The sequence below is a fragment of the Arachis ipaensis genome, chromosome B02 (genome assembly GCF_000816755.2).
Source record: "Arachis ipaensis cultivar K30076 chromosome B02, Araip1.1, whole genome shotgun sequence".
Classification (NCBI taxonomy): domain Eukaryota; kingdom Viridiplantae; phylum Streptophyta; class Magnoliopsida; order Fabales; family Fabaceae; genus Arachis; species Arachis ipaensis.
In genome coordinates, this window is record NC_029786.2 from 5935296 (window position 1) to 5952385 (window position 17090).

Genomic DNA, 17090 nt, shown 5'->3' on the forward strand with positions numbered 1-17090 from the left:
ACTAATTACTTGAAAAAATGCTACCGTAAATATTTTTTGTAACACTTAAAAATTATTACAAAAGATCTTTAGTAACATTTTTTTAGTTATATTATATTATTTTTTATTTTATATTATATACTAAAATTAATTACTACAACATGAAATATTTCATTAAATTCACAAATTCACAAAATGAAATTATTATAGCCTCTTTCATTAATCAATAATCATTGTACAAGTTTACTTCGTGATGCAAATAAAATGAAAAAAAATACTTATAACACTCAAACTCTATGAATATTCTATATAAAAAAAAGGAAAAGTGATACAAGGGAACATAAAACATGAGTTATTGGCAATCTGAAGCACTAACTCAGTCTCCCCAACTTCCTGCAGCACGTAGAGATCAGGAATCTGTAAAAAACCCATCACTGCCTTCTTATACAATTAAACATATTAAGCCAAAAATAACATTGAGTCACCTATACATATGCTCTACTTTCACATGTATTGTGATAAGGGGGAAACTTTTGACATATAACATACAAAATTTTGTGCATTTCTTCCATATAGAACCATACTCCAATACTCTATCCATTCCACAATATCTATTCTTTCAATCTTTATGCATGTCAATAAAAACTTGCTTTGACAATATTAATAGCAAAAGATGACTTGATTCTACCCCAAAAACAAAAATCCTGAATTGAAATTATAACCTCTTTTATATTCTCTATTTACACTCCATTAACAAGCACAATTAAGGTAAGAATGAAAACCATGACACTATTACATTTTGAGCATTTGGTAACATTTATTGCTTAACATTTGTTAAAGTGTTAGTGATTATTATAAAATTATATATAAAGTAACATTTATAATGAAATGTTAGTAAATATATATAATTTTTTAAAAAAACTTCAAAAATGTTACCTATTCTAATCCTGAAAATCAAAATCGGAGACCTACCCTAACTGCTAGAACGGAAGAAAGATCAGGGTACCTGCTCCAAATCTCATTCTCCTTCACACTCTCGCTCTCAATCTCACCCCAAATCTCGTTCTCCTTCACACTCTCACTCTCAATCTCACGGGCGCTCTCAATAGTGCTCCTCCGCTCCTTGAATCTCTCTCTCATTTCAACAAATTCTAGGGTTAGGTTTGTTATTCTCTGTTTTGAGGTGAGTCTAATGGAGAAGGAGAAGAACCTCATTTCGTGTTCTTTCTTCTCTAATGTTCACTGCTTCATTATTATTCTTTGCAATCTTCTTAAGCGTTTTTATATATATTTGTTAAGATTTGTTGGCCATGAATTGATTGAATTTCTAATGTTAAGATTTGCTTAATTCAATCCCGATAATCTCGAAGAGGATACTGGTGATTTTAGAATTGCATCTCCAGCTGCTAAGGTGCTCCTTTTTCTTTCCTTGCTTCATTTCCAAAATTTATTTAGTTATCCTAGCAACATTTTGCACTAGAAAGCAAAGTGTTAGTAGTTAGTAACTAGAACGAGAGAATCAAGACTTGGATATGATGTGACATGTTACGACTATTGTAATATGATATTGTCATGCATGTTCTGTTTGTGTTTGTGTTTGTGTTTGTAAACTTAATTAGTTAACTAACCAGTTTTGAGTTTTTGCTATGGAGACAGCAATGACATGAATAATGTTCAGCTAAATGATGATGTTCTTGGCCTGATTGTGTTTAAATCAGACCTCCATGACCCTTCTTCATCTCTTGCTTCATGGAAAGATGATTCAAGTGCTTGTTCATGGAACCGGGTTCAATACAATCCAGCAATAGGAAGAGTCACTGAGATCAATCTTGCTGGGTTAGAATTATCTGGAAGAATTGGAAAAGGCCTTGAGAAGTTGCAGCATCTAATGGTATTGTCTCTTTCTGATAACAATTTCAATGGTAGCATTACTCATTCACTTACACTTTCCAGCACCATTCAAAATCTTAATCTAAGTCACAATGGCTTTTCTGGTCAAATACCAACTTTATTTCTCAACATGAGTTCAATTAGGTCTCTTGATCTTTCTCACAACTCATTCTCAGGACATATCCCTCAAAGTTTCTTTGACAGTTACAATTTTCTTCACTATTTTTCTTTGTCCAATAACATGTTTGAAGGATAAATTCCTAGCAGAATCTCTAGATGTTCTTCATTGAATAGCATTGATCTTTCGAATAATCATTTCACCGGTTATATTGATTTTGCTGTTGTTTGGTCATTGAGTAGGCTTAGGCAATTGGATTTTTCCAGCAATGCCTTATCAGGTTCTTTGCCTAATGGAATTTCTAAATTTTGAGGTGAAAGATTTCATTTTTCCAGCAATGTATCTTTTTTTCTCTAACAATTTAATTTTGAGGTGGTAGTAGGATGCTGAAGCTGTTGAGAAAAGAGAATTTGATGGCAAAAAGGCTAAGATAGTAGTAACGAGCAAAGTTGAAAAAGTTATCCAGACGTGTGAGTGGTAAGTCCTTTGTTTTCAATTTGAAGTCCTACCCATTAAAGTTCTCTTCAGTGATTTTGTTTATAGTTGAGTTCTATAATCTCCCCAATTTATAGTTTTTTTTGTCCCTATTGCATTTGTCCTAATTTTTGAAAGAAAATGATTGGTTAGCTTTGTTGCATTTTTTAACTTTACTAAAGAAGATATAAAATTTGGAGTCTGAGCTTTTGGACTTGTCATTGTGTTAATTCATTCTTATTTTATTTTAGTTTTGTATTTTTGGACCGTTATAGTGTATAATGTTGTGGTCCTTCTTGAACCTCTCTTTATTATGCTTTGCAGTTTCTGATTTCTGAAAACAGATATTGAGTTGCAAAATTGAAATTTGTCCTCCTAACTGTTGGTTACTTTGGAGTAGAGGATTAGCTGGTGCTAAGACATTTCTTGATCCTGTCTCTTGAGGTTGTAAAATTGAAATTTGTCCTCCTAATTGTTGGTTGCTTTGGAGAAGAGGATTAGCTGGTGCCAAGACATTGCTTGATCTTGTCTCTTGAGGTGTGCACTTAAACTTTTTTAGTTCTTTCTTTTATTGTTCCTGTTGCGTAATAAAAGAAACATAGTTTTTTAAGTTATTAACTTATCATCTTCTGCTCTTCACAGTTCTGTTTGCGCCAATAATGTGCATGTTCAAGGTATTCCTCTTGCTCATTCAAGCTCTTATTATATGTACTTTATTAAGACCATCTTGTACTAACTTATTGTTTCATGAACAGTGCAAGGTATGAAATATAGCAGAAACTAATTAAGAATGAAATGCTTCACTTGCATAAAATTATTGCAAATTTGAAGTTTGAAATTAAGGGTTTGCTGCTGCTTGTTTTTGAAAGGGAACGACAACCTCGAAGAGTTTGTTTTTGGGTGCCTTCTCCAATGGGGCAGGTATTTTCTACTACACCGTGAAATAAGACTTGCTCCTAATGTGGTTTTGCCACCTGGCCTTTATTAAATTGTTACATTTTATAACGAATAAAAACCTAATTATTTTTAAATCCAACAAATTTTTATTTTTAGAAATTCTCAATAATTCTTTTCGCCGAATGAATGTCATTTTGAAATTATGACATTTAGATTTTAGATTAAGACTAGAGGTTTTTCGTTTGCTAGTTGACAGTATGATTAGTAACTAACAGCTTAATTTAAGGATGTCTTGTTCATTCTAGCTATGATGATTAACAGTTCTAGCTTTAGCATGTGTTTTTATTCTTTTCATTGTTTGCTACAGTTGCATGAGTCAAGCAAGTACCAGTACCATGAGCAACTTTGGGATTCTTCTTTCAGCCATGCCTTACCCAGCTGTCTCAAGCCAACTGCTAAATATAAAGGTTCCTGAGGCTTATTACACTTATTACACTGGTATAGAGGAGAGGGAAGCTCATTTGAAAGCTCGGTGAGTGATCCACAACTTTAGACTATTATGGACTTTTCCATCATAATGTATTTTTATAATTGTCAATGCACTACTAGTTTGTCTTATGTTACCTTTCTTGTAGTTTTCTATCTCCTTCTTTACTGTCATTGATCAAAGAAACAAACATATATAGGAGTTTAGCTAGTATATATATCTGGAAGCTAGACATGTATGACTATTTGATTAATAAGAAAGGTTCTATTTCCATTTCTTGCATCATTCTCCACTTGAGTATATACATAAGCCGCTAGTTATTCTACTTTCTGGTCTTCACTGAAGTTGAAATTGCTACAAAGAGTTACTGGTGAAATTCAGTATTCAATCTCCACTTGAATACTTGATCCTCTCAATTCTATAGGTTACTTGAATAGGTTACCCAATGGCATGCATGAACTTGTAAATTTACAATATTAAACTCGTTTTTAATAGTGATTTAATAGTGTAACTAAGGAAGATATTAAAAAAGTTGAGTAATTTAAGTTAGGAAAATAATATATGTATCCTTCTAAACCATGTGATATCTTAGACATTAAATTTCCTGACAAGAAATATACCAAGTGCTATATATGATATAGTGTTATGTTATGTATATGGTTTTACTTTTACCGTTTTAGTAAGGAGGTAGTTTACAGTTTTGTTTGTAATTTTTTCAGGAAGAAACTCCAAAGGATATTCATAAGGATTCAGGAGATAGATATCGAACATGGTATTTTCCTAAGCATGACTTCACACTGATGATGTTGTGGAGCAGGTTTATAATAGTTGGTGAGGAACAAATGATAAATGATTCAGCGTCTGGAACCTTTGATGGTAAATTCCAGTTTTAAAATTGTAAATAGGTTACTTGAATTTGTATATAGGACAATTGTTTATGTTGTTGTCTTCCTAAGATGTGTTCTGTTTCATAGTGCTTCATTGGAGCAGGGATAATTTTCACAGTTCGTGCAACATTGAGGATCATGTCAGAACCAGTTAGGATGATCCCTGAGACTCTCTCTATTCTCATCCAAGTTGTGGTATCTTTCAATCGACTCAATACCTTTTTGCTTGCTGAAGAGTTAGGCAGTAATGAAATTGTAAGGAGTGTTAAGCAAAGTTCAGTTGGTGACAACAATGTTGTAGAAATTGAAGGTGGAAACTTTACTTGGGATTCCAGACTACCTGCAGAGGTGATTCCATGATTATTTTTCTTCAGATTTTATTTCTACCCACTATATGAGTTCTTATTGCTTTTTTATTTGATGTGCATCAGAGAACTTGGTTGACTGGTTTAAGAGAATGGTAATAAGTTGTCGCAGCGATGAGCTAGTCAAGCAGATAAATACATTTTTCTAGGATTAGTATAAGGACTAAGTTTTTTGTGTACATAGTATCACTTTTTCTTTTCTTTTTATATGGAATGTTTATAGAGTTTAAGTGCTATAAGTCTTTGTACAATGATTATTGATTAACGAAAGAGGCTATAAAAATTTTATTTTGTGAATTTGTGAATTTAATGAAATATTTCATGTTATAGTAATTAATTTTAGTATATTTATATTATGTATAATATAAAATAAAAAAAATAGTATAATATAACTAAAAAAATATTACTAAAGATCTTTTGTAACATTTTTTAAGTGTTACAAAAAATATCTATGGTAACATTTTTTGAAGTGTTACAAAAAATATCCATGGTAACATTTTTCTAAGTGTTACATAAAATATCTATTGTAACATTTTTTAAGTGTTACAAAAAATATTTATGGTAACATTTTTCTAAGTGTTACAAAATATATCTATTGTAATATTTCTTTAAGTGTTACTAAGAAAGGTCTACCGTAATATTTCTCATAATATTACTATAGAAGATCTATTGTAACATTTTTATTAAATGTTATTAAATCTTTAGAAAAATGTTAGTAAAACTCTTTAGTAACATAGGGTATATTTAACATTTGTTAAATTGTTACTAATATACATATCTAACATTTTAATATGATTTGGTAACATTTCTTAAATGTTAGTAAAAGTCAATTATGTAGTAGTGTGAGTCTTTGCCGCTGGTATACTAACCCGATTGGAGGAACTGTAACTGCTTCTCTCAATACAGTTTTATATACATCCAAGGGCTCGAACTTGAGACAAAGGGGAAAAGGATGAGCTTACCTACCACTTGAAAATCACTAATGTAATATGCAGCAAAAATTAAACTATTTTCCACTAGCTGAAGATGATTTCTAATGTTCTAATCTAGAAAATAAGAACTACCTGAACAGTTTAAAAATCAAAGTTGTTGGACTAATACTTACACAATAGCATCCTCAACTTAAAGTAAGCAACCAAAATGAGAAAGGAAAAATGATTTGATAGGTTATGCACGACAACTATTAATTGGGAATTCAAAGCAGCAAATACAATGCCTTATAAACAAAAACATGAAAATTTTAAATGGTTTAATTATGAAAATATACACTAGAGGAATGTTAGGAAAACAAGAAAACTAATGCATTCAAAGAAACCTTTAAAGATGCAAGCTCCTTTAGTCCCATTTCAACTGAAAGCATACTCTCGATATTTCCTTCTCCAGTAAGATCATTCAAGTCTGGAACAAGTTTGCTCCTCTTATTTGGGGCTTCATCACCTGCTTAAAATTGATTATAATTATATCTGGAAAAACCAAGGGTTCATGAAACAGAACAGTAAAAATTATTACTAAAGAAGAAATAACATGAGCACAGATTTGTCCTATAATGCTGTCAAATTAGTATGAAATGAAGAATAAGAAGTCTTTATTTCATGCCTTTTTCCAGCATTCCTCCTTAGCTTTTTGTCATTTATACTTAAAGGTGAAACTATTTAAGAATGTCAATAGAGAACAAGCAGACAATCATTTAGTAAACCTCAATCATATACCAAGAAAGAAATAAAGCAAGTACCTGTTTCTCAAGCTCCCTAACTCTGGCCTCTGTCTCCTTGCATCTCTCTTCCTCAACTCTGAGCTGTGTGTATCAATTTCAACCAAGGTTAGTACTATCAACATCAAGAGGGAGAAAGAGATAATATTAAAATACCTTGTCAAGTATGCTTTCATTATCTTCGTGGAGTATATCAACCTGTAGACAGAGAAGATACCTCAATTCGAAATATACAAATCCTCTTTTATGGGAAATGCATACCAAAGGTGCGGTACAAGAAGCAACTAACCTCATCAAGAAGTGCAGAAGCATCATGGTTGCATCCTGAATCTTTTGGTTGAACAAGGCCAGAGTCAAACGAAAACCTGTAAATATTCTGCTAAACTGAGTTACATGATCATGCAGATAGAGGAACTCAAAATTGCTATTGCAGTTTTCATATTAAAATATCCAAATCCAACTAAGGAAGCATTCGCATCTTATCAGAACTAGAAATAAACAATCTATAATGCAGAGGAATAAGCCAGAGTGAGGGTGAGAGTGGTAGTTAGTTAAATTTACCTTTTATCCTTTGGCTTATTGGAACGAATGAGAAGGTCGAGTGGAGCTGGATATTTCCTCCACATATTCACAGGTGCAAAAAAAAAAAGAAGTTACTAGGCAAGGTGAATCACCTTGAACAAAAAAACTAGCAAGCACTTATGATAACACTAAGACCAGGTTCTGTTAAAACAATATCAGATGCACTACGAGCAGCATCCGTGGCATTGGCGACAGCTATACCAATGTCTGCCTTCTTTAGAGCAGGTGCATCATTCACTCCATCACCAGTCATTCCACATATATGTTTCCTCACTTGCAAACGCTTCACAATCTCATACTTGTGTTCTGACAAAAAATATAAAACAACAATCATATTAATACTTATTCGAGTACACGTGAAGTCCCCGGGATAGTATCGAGATATACCAGGAAATACACCAACAAATCCATCTGCTTTTTCGATTAGTTCATCAATAGGCAAGTCAGCAATGAATTCATCCTTGTCCTGTTCAAATAAACAAGATGTACATATTGGTACCCATTCCCAAGCGTCGTCCTATTTCCTTTCTTATAGCTAGTTGATCACCTAATAACAAAAAAATGGGAGATATATAAATGAGTATATTCATTTCTAAAGGATACTTTGTGTTGCCCAAATTCTTAACTATGTCATGATAATCAATACAACAGCCAATTCCCAATCTTTTCAAACTAAATTACAGTGATTCTGTACAATAACACAATCAAGTCAAAGGTGTTGACTATGGACCTATAATCATTTTGACATTTACTCTGAGATTTAGTGCCCTCCGTATTGTTTCGGCACTATCATGCCTAGGTGGGTCAAAGAGGGGAATAAGGCCAATAAACTGCCATGGGCCTCCAGCACTTTCTTTCCTTCCATCGGAAACTTCCTGTATGCAACGGAGAAGTTAACATAATCATACCATTTCTACTATCTTAAAATATAAGCAAGCAAATATAGCAAATGACAATGTGACGAATTCATCAATTACCTGGTATGCTACAGCAAGAGATCGCAGACCGCGCTTTGCAAACTTATCAATCACTGCATGAACTCTGCGTTTGATGTCTGATTTGTTGTGGGCAAAGTGTAGGATCTAGCCATCATGTTACGACTCAATGAGAATAAAAAAGACAAAATATCAACAGTTAACCATAAAAGTATATAAATGATGGTAAATTACCTGTTCGGGTGCACCTTTGCTTACTCTATACATTTTACCATCTTGATCAATATAGGTCAATGTAGTCCTCTTATCAGTTGGATTGAAAGGAAGAAAATGCACTTCTTGTATACCAGCACGTGCCTTTGGTATTAATCAGCAAGCAGGAACAAAGAAAAAACAAATTCATCAACCTCAATATTCAAGTCACACAAAGAGAAGCAATTCCAGGTTGCTTATTCATTAAAACAAATCACACAGAAATTGAATTAATTTAAAATAATTGAAAAAGAAAAACAAGAGAAAAAGAAATAATGGAACTACCTGCCAGAGGATAAAAGGATTGGAAGTCTTGACGGTAGATTCTTCAACCTCAACCTCAGGTGTGGAAGAGCAACCACCTCTAATTATTTTATTGGCCAAAATAGCTCAATTCTAGGAGAGAAGACCTAATATTCATAATCATTAATCTTAAGCATGCATGGTTTACAAGACTTGAAGGATTTAATATAAAATCATCATTAATTTAAAAAAACATTATCTAAAGGACCTAAACTCCCAAATTGAAGAGAACGAGAAAGAAGACAATGAAAATTTAACTTACAAGTAGAAAGCAACTGAGGAGACAGAATGAGATCCAAAGATTCAAAGTGCTCAGAGATTGAGATAGAGACAGAGCAAGATTGAGAGATTCAGAGCACTGAGAGTGAAAATGGGAGTGAGAGCATGCAATGCTTACGGAGATCTTCCGGCGTGGAGAACTAGTGGCGACCGGTGGGCTTGCTCTTGAATTTTCCTCTTCTCATTGCAATTTCGATTCAATCACTCACGCACACTACGATCAGATTAGAATAATGAAACTCTTCTTCTGCACGTAATTTTTGGAAACAAAATTAAAAAGAAATCGAAACAAGCATGAAACAAAAATGAAATAATCAGAATTGAAAATAATCAAACCCTAGAATTAGATTGAGATTGAAAAACGTTCCAAGGAGAACAAATCACAATCCAGAGAAAGAGAGAGATGAAGAGATTGTTTTGGAGAATGGTTTTTTGATTCTTGATTTCAAAGGAAACAATGATTTTGAGCACCGATTGAAAGCACTGAGCGAGAAAACTGAAAACATGCAATGGTTCGTGAAAGGGTTTTTGGGAGACTATGAACCCCTTTGTGTTTAGGAATAAGAATAGGTAACATTTCTTTAAACTTTTTTAAGAAAATTAACTATATTTACTAACATTTTATTGTAAATGTTATCTTAAATATAATTTTATCTACAATGCTAACATTTTAACAAATGTTAAAAGACAAATGTTACTAAAGGTCTAAAATGTAGTAGTGCAAGAGAATGTTTGTATACTGTATTACAAATACAAGGAGGTGACTCACACATAGTTGAGGTTCTACTTCTGAAGTACATTAATATCCAAGTTATTTTTCTACTTTGAATCTTAGTGTCATGCAACAAGTTGATCATGATTGGGGTGCCTTTACAGAGGAAGGAGAGTTCGTCATGGGTTAACGATTTTGAAGCAAAGACAAAACCCTGTTAGCAGTGAAAAAATACAGTATTCGCTGATCTGTAGAGTATAAGGTATTAGAATCTAATCAATATAAGTACTATGAAAAGTGTAGATAGTATGGTGAAGGCTGTGATTGGTTGATCCATCTGACTTTATGGCAAAAAAAGGCTACTGGGATGTCCATAAGTACAATGGTCGATGTACATGTTTGATTACTAACTTACTAATGTTTCCAAGAGACTGCAGACAACTTGATTATCATGTAATTCGTTCCACAATATTTTCAATGGTGCAAGCTTATGCCATTATTTCAATAAAGGTGTTGTCGAATTCAATCGAGAGAACATTTGAATTTAGGGGCAGTTATAGAAAGGTTTGGATGGCCAAATAGAAATTAATTGCATAAATATATGGTGATTGAGAATAATCATATAATTTGCTGCCAAGATGGATATTGGGTGTCCAAATTTATGCTGAAACTTTTGTGATGATGAAGACATTCCCAGCTCAAATTGATGGTGTGGTTGACCCAAATCAAGTGTACTTTCATCATACTATTTAGATATTTTTTTTCTTTGTTTAGAGGCTTTTAAGCACTGCAAACCCTTTATCAGTGTTGGCAACACTCGTCTATATGAAAAGGATGAAGGGTCTTTGCTGATGATGATTGCACAAGATGGAAATTCCAATATTTTGTCACTTGCTTTTGCATTGGTTAAGGGTGATAACACAGTCGTGAAATTTTTTCCTAACTCATTTGCGTGAGTAGGTGAGTCCTCAATCAGACATTCTTGTTAGATATAAAATAAATGCAAGAATTCTTGTTGGTCACGTAATATTTTTCATTATGTTTATGAATATCATTAACCATTAGTGTGTAATAAGACTCGTTTGATGTGAATAGGTAACTCCTCAATCGGGTATTCTTGTTATATTTGACAAGCATAATGGCAAACAAGCTGCTCTTAATGGAGATGGAAGTGGATGGCAACCTCCTACTGCTTATCATGCATTTTGTATTTGCCATATTGCTGCAAATTTCGTACGTAACTTTAATAGTAAGGATGCGAGAAAGGCCTTTGTCAATGTAGCCAATGCAAAATAAAGTATCCAAACAAAAAAAAAGTAGATTAATATGGAGAACTAAACATAAAAAAGTGTATCCAAAATAAAAGGTAAGCTAATCACGTGTAGTAGATGGCATTATTCCACCAAGACCAAATGGACCACCATTATAAACTGTCGACACTTCGTTTAGATTAACTCAAGCCGTGTTTGTGGTAAGCTTATAATCTTCTCCATTATCAGATGATGCAAGCTGTTGCGAAGATCGATGTGGCTAAGACGGCCTAGAATCCTCTCCAAAGCAGCGGGCAACAACATCTATTGTAAAAGGCTCCAAGGCACTCTCGACTAGACTAGAACTAGGCATATCCGAAAACAACTGAGACCTAAAATCATGCATCGAAGGATATGCACTACTATGTATCATTCGAGAACTCGATCCTCTAAACACATATAAGAGCTGTGATAAAGATTTGCCTCCACTGTAACACCCTACTATACTTAATCTTATGCTTAAGTCATAAGACTGAGATAGTAAGGTATTACGACCTCTATATATATATATATATATATATAGAGGTCGTAATACCTTACTATCTCAGTCTTATGACTTAAGCATAAGATTAAGTATAGTAGGGTGTTACATCCACTACAAAAATTGCCACAAAAAATCCTACTACCTCCCACACCTGCACGGTGTCCCCTACCTCCCTTGCCTGCACAGTGTTCCTACCTCCCTCATGTACCCCACCTCCACCATCTTTTTCTCCTATTCTGCCTTTATCACCACCTTCCTCACCCCATCATCTTCATCATTCACATTAACGTGCATCTGAAATCAGGATGATTAACTCGTGTGCCAATGCATGCACAAGTAGCTTTGCGCCACCTGTCCATGATAGGTGGAGGCCTATAGCTAGCAAGTAGATATGGAACTGAAGGTATGTCTACTACATCGGGAAATACTCTTACCAGTCTCGAATTTTCCAACAGTGCTTCTTCTGATAAGAACCTCCTCCTGCAAGTTTGAGTCCACCACATCGAGTACTCATGGGAGGGTCGCAGATCATCTATTGTATCAAACTCCAGAGAGTATCATATCTCCGATCCCAACACTCATGCCACTCTTTAAGCTTTGTCGGCCACCAATGGTCTCCACCTCGACCATCCTATGCACGCAACAGGTCAATGCATCTGGCAAGACTAGGCACATGCTGGCAACCACCAAACTATCCAACAACTCGTTCCGGATGGTACTACTCAATTTGAGTTAAGTGAATAAGAGCAGTCACGAATAGTGGTCTAGTGATAATTTAATATAGTGATTTTATACTTGAGGGTATAAATGATTGTAAAATCCTCATCTACTTTGTTAGAGTATAATTAGAATCAATTAGATCAATTAGCATTATTTAGTATATCTTAATATTTATTATAGGATATTACGTCTTTATTATTTCGATTCTCTTAGTACTTATAAATATCCTTCTATATTGTATTATTCTACATACAACTTGAATACACACAAACTTTTTCTCTACTCTTCTCTCTTACCTTTTCTAACATGGTATCAGAGCCATGATATCTTCCTTGAGGAGGATAGGTTGTTTTTCTTTTGAAATCACCGTATTTTCCATACTTTTTTTCGCGCCATTTTTTCCTTTCTCTTTTGTCCATGTTTTGATGCTTTCTCACCTCACCGATTAGCTCATTCACTACTTACTTATTCTCATAGAGAAACCATATATTTTCCATCACTTTTCGATAGTTTACCATCTCTTTGCAGTTTGTCATTTTTTCAGCAATTATCCATCAGTTCGCTATCTTTTCAGCAGTTTTTCGGCAGTTGGCCACTCTTCCAGCAATTCGTCTGCGTTCTCTTCCGGCAATTTCTTCTGCGCTTTCCTTGTGGCAGTTACGTCTGTATTTTTTTGTGGCAATTCCGTCTGTGTTTTCTTGTGGCAATAGCATATCTGAATATTTATTATAGGATATTACGTCTTTATTATCTCGAATCTCTTAGCACCTATAAATACCCTTCTATATTGTATCATTCTCAATAAATAGAATACACACAAATCCTTTCTCTATTGCTCTCTCTCTTACCCTTCCTAACATGGTATGAGAGCCATGGTATCCTCCTTAAGGAGGATAGGTTGTTTTCTCTTTTAGTGAAATCATCGTATTTTTCATACTTTTCTTTCGTGCCATTTTTTTCCTTCTCTTTTGTCCATACTTTGATGCTTTCTCACCTCACTAATTAGTTCATTCACTACTTAACGTATTCTCATAGAGAAACCATATGTATTCCATCACCTTTCGATAGTTTGCTATCTTTTTGCACTTTGTCACTTTTTCAGTAGTTTTCTAGCAGTTCGCCATCTTTTTAGCAGTTTTTTGGCAGTTGGCTACTTTTGTGGCAGTTTTGTCTGTGTTCCCTTTTGGCAGTTTTGTCTGCGCTTCCTTCCGGCAGTTCCATCTGTGTTTTCTTGTGGCAGTTTACTTTTGTGGCAGTTTTGTCTGTGTTCCCTTTTGGCAGTTTTGTCTGCGCTTCCTTCCGGCAGTTTTGTCTGTGTTTTCTTGTGGCAGTTTCACTTGCGTTTCCTTGTGGCAGTTTTGTCTGCGTTTTCTTGTGGCAATTTCGTCTGCGCTTTCTTGTGACAGTTTCGTCTGCGCTTTCTTCTGGCAGTTCCATCTGCACTTCCTTCCGACAGTTCCATCTGTGCTTCCTTCAGACAGTTCCGTCTGCACTCGTTCTATCAGTTTATGCATTTTTTTTATTTTGTTGTTTTAAATAAATTTCAAACTCAAATTGTCATTTTGAATTTGAGAGGGGATGTTAGAGTATAATTCAGATCAACTAGATCAATTAGCATTATTTAGCATATCTTAATATTTATTATAGGATATTACATCTTTATTATTTCAATTCTCTTAGTAATTATAAATACCCTTTATATTATATGATTCTACATACAACTTAAATACTCACAAACATTTTTTCTGTTCTTCTCTCTTACCTTTCTAACATACGTACCTATTCAATTAAAATAAGTTTATAAAAGAAAAGTCTCTATATCTTTATAAAATATATTTCATTCTTCTTTCTAACCAATGTAAGGCTTCGCACATAAAAGGAACCTTCCTTTGCAAAATACTCCCCAGAGAATTATTACTGACCAATTAAAGAAAGAAGTTTGGAAAATATAATCCCGTGAATGCTTGTTAATTTTGGTGTTTATCATAATAATCCATGCTATGGCATCAAGCAATTAGCAATTAATTAAATTGAAGGATCATTTTTCGTAAATTAGGATTATATAATGGGCTCATTTGTTTGTTTTTAGTGTTTAAAATATATATAACTATTCATGTACAATTTTTTTTACTCGTTTAAATTTTTTTAAAAAAATAATTTCATAACATAGTATCAATCCAAACAGCTAACTACATTCGGATGATAAATATATCTAAAGAGTAAAGTATCGTTTTTGTCCTCAATGTTTGGGATAAATTCTATTTGTATTTCTAACATTTAAATTATTCTATTTGTATCTTTAATATTTGTAAAAGTGATTCAATATTATCCTGCCGTCAATTACACATCATGAGCGCTTTAGATTGAGTTTTAAAAATCTCTTCTTGAAGTTAGAATACAAATGTCTGGGATAGAATTGATGATCTACTCCAAAAATAGTTCATCAAATGTTGAAACTAATTCCTACAACATTTACATAATTCACTTTTCTAGGGACATAATTGAATCTAAACACAAATAGTGGGTATAATATTAAAATCGAACACATCCAAGTGAGACCTAATTGAGAATGAATCATCCACGTGAGAATAATTGAAAAATATAATCTGATTTGTTAGTATAATTGATAGTAGGATAACATTGAATCACTTTTATAAACGTTGAAGATACAAATAAGACGATTTAAATATTAGAGACACAAATAAGACTTACCCCAAACATTGGGGACAAAAACAATACTTTACTCTATATATATATATATATATTCACTCCTGCTTTCAATTCTAGGAAAATACTTCTCTCAACCGGGTAAACAAATATGGCCAATACATATATATATATAGAGAGAGAAATGTTAGGAAACTAGCAACTTTTGTGATTATTAGCCATCAAATCTATCAATGATGATTTAATGGTGTGAAATTGGTGTGAAATTTCATCTAATGACTCACATTTCTCTGCTGGTTACATGCTGCCGAAAATTTAATAAAATTGTTGGCCCCTAGACTTTTCCATATATATATATATGTGGAAAATATCAAGGGCATGTCTTGGTACTAATAATAATGTTTATATATAGAATTAATAAATCCAATCATAATGTGGCATACATGAAAAAAAAAAAAAAAAAAAAAAAAAAAAACAGAAGAAAAGGAAGAAAAGAACTATTGTATTCCATTATTTTCTGTTTTCCTTAATTAGCTTAGCATGTAAAACTATCAGCAATGACGACGAGAATATATTAACGTGAAAGATACAAAGGAGAAAGTAAAGTGATTTGACCAAGATCCAAAATAAGAGCCTTACCTATACCTTACGTCTAATTATTTGAAAATTGAGGATTGCCCCAAACAAGGACAAAATTAAAAATAAAAAAAGTAGAAATGGGAAAGATATCTACATCATTCCGTAGTGTGTGAATTTTCTGCATGGGATATAGTAGCTAGCTATATAAGTACTATACATACTATGAAAAGAAACAACAATATAAACCAATTTGCCAATAGAGATGTATGTATTTGCGTTTGATTAAGAAACCATTATTATTTTCTTTTTCCTTTAAGCTACAACATTAATGACGATATCAATATGCAAAGCTTACGTAATTAATTATGAGTAGCTCTTTTAAGATTCTCTTTTGACTTGCAAAAAGCTATGAATTAGAGTCTTTATTAGCCGTCTCTCTCTTTCTCTCTTTCATGGCAAGGATGTGAAAGTAGTATTGTTATTGCATATAATATAGGAAGAGTTTTAAATGTATCGAAAATATTAGTGTTTCAATTGTTTTAACCGTTGATCTGAATTATAAAAAGAAAAAGTCTAGGAGACCTAATATATATTAATTTAAATCAACAGTTAAAATAACTGGAATACCGGTGTTTTTCAGTACACTTAAAATTTTTTCTATAATATAATACATGCGGTCAATTTATTTGTTTGTTTATGTACATTCACACAATATTTTTAAGGATTTCTATTTACTATTTCATTAAAATTTTAAAGCCAGATGTAGCTGCTTACGAAATAAATAAATGAATTGTTACTAAGTCAAGAGCTCGACCACAAGTCCTTATCAATTAATGATCTTAATTAATCTCATATTAATTTAAAAAAATGAATTATCGTATCACTAATTATTTGTACGCATGCATGTTTTGAGAGGGGAGCCACCATGGTGGGCATGTTTTCTTTTGGTAATAAGAGAGAGAGAGAGAGGTGCTGGTGGCAACAGGACAATCTCAAGCCATGGCCTCAGCACCTTCCTCTAACAAACCGACAAACCACGTGACACAAAGATGAAAGAGCATATGATAATTAGAAACATGACCTTATTCTTCATCATTATATCCATCTTACAACATGGATAGAAATAAAAATAATTAAAAATATAAACTAAAGGCAAGGTCCTTATAATTGCATATCCAAGAAGAGGAGTAAAAATGATTCATATTAAATGATCAAAATATTATCAAGGTAATTCCATCTATACTAAAAGAAAAATAAAATAAAATAATAAGAGTTCTTGCTAGGGAATCAATTAGGTCCAGTCAACTTCTGCCAATTTTTTAATAAATTGAATCTCGAAACCCGTCTTAACAAAGATAAGTTGATATATATAGATGTTTCTTTTGCTAAGCATTATAATTTTTTTTATATTAAATAAATATTTTTTAATGTATTTTTCGAATTTTTTGTATTACGGATG

The 17090-nt window shown here is 33.0% G+C and overlaps 1 protein-coding gene and 1 long non-coding RNA gene across 2 annotated transcripts in view; both read right to left on the minus strand.

The window, feature by feature from the left end:
* The window catches only part of LOC107626693 (NAC domain-containing protein 43), a 24140-nt gene that overhangs the window by 3191 nt on the left and 3859 nt on the right, over positions 1 to 17090 (minus strand). The gene's annotated exons all lie outside the window — the stretch shown is intronic.
* LOC110268667 lies at positions 8863 to 9727 on the minus strand. Its single transcript, XR_002356953.1, has 3 exons — positions 9496 to 9727; positions 9143 to 9406; positions 8863 to 8987 (listed from the first exon to the last, which is right to left on the minus strand). It is a non-coding gene; the product is annotated as an uncharacterized LOC110268667 (long non-coding RNA).